We start from the raw sequence: 1,099 nt of genomic DNA on the forward strand, positions 1-1,099 counted from the left end.
GGTTATAGTAGTAGTATGAGAGGCTGACATTGAAGTCACACTCTGTAACGCCTCCCTATTTACTTGATTTGCCTTTCTTAACATAATATTTAGAATCCATATCATATCAATGTTCTATCACATTTCCTGCTGTTTTTATCGTATTAAAGACTGAATAAATATACTGTTAAACTAAAAAACATATTAAAAACGAGGTGGCCTGCTTTTTACCGTTGCTAATTATCAACAATTGTGTCAAGGGTGCATGGTTATAAATGAAGCAATTATTTATTTACTTGTTTTCTTCTTTACTTTTATGTGTTTATTTTTGTACTGCGTTTCCTTTAAACATATTTTTCATGTATTATTTTATATGAGTTCACTGTCATTACAGCCCTTAATTTTCTTTACAAGAAACCTGACTGTTTTTTTTTTTTCTGGTTCTCGGGAAACCTGTAATTTGTCTGTTGCCATCTACAATTTGCAATCATCACAGAAGATATTTTTTTCCAACGATATTTTTTTCTCACTGTGGTAAAAGTAGTTTCGTACACGAAGACACAGATATTTTAGGGGATTTACAAAGTACATGGTACTAGGTCGACATGACCATGTCATGATCTCTAAACGAATAGGCTATTTAACCGGTCCCGGTAAAACAGACAAACCTACTTTCAAGCTTATTTTGCCGGTTCGATAAAATAGACAAACATGCAGGATGTGCCAGTGATTGACATGCCAATTGACCATAATTTCAGCATCACTGAATGCACAAAACGGGATGATTTGCCAGATATACAGAATTCTGACTTAATACCTACAGGTACAGAATTAGCTGTAGCCGATGGTGAAACATAACCACCCACTTTTCCTGAGAACAGTGCAGTTCCAGAACCTGCTAATCCTAAATTAGACAATGTCACTTTGCCTCCAAAAGCCAAGAAAAGGGGTAGACCTAAAGGATCAAACAATAATGTTCTGGGACTTCCAAAGAAAAAGTCAAGACTTGATAAGCCAACTCCATTCATCAAAAAATCATCTAATGACAGGGATCTACAGGTACTTGGCTACTTTGTAAGTGATAAAGATGCCATCTGTGCCATGCGTGGGAAGGTTCTCT

This window comes from Palaemon carinicauda, chromosome 31 (assembly GCF_036898095.1).
Source record: "Palaemon carinicauda isolate YSFRI2023 chromosome 31, ASM3689809v2, whole genome shotgun sequence".
Classification (NCBI taxonomy): Eukaryota; Metazoa; Arthropoda; class Malacostraca; order Decapoda; family Palaemonidae; genus Palaemon; species Palaemon carinicauda.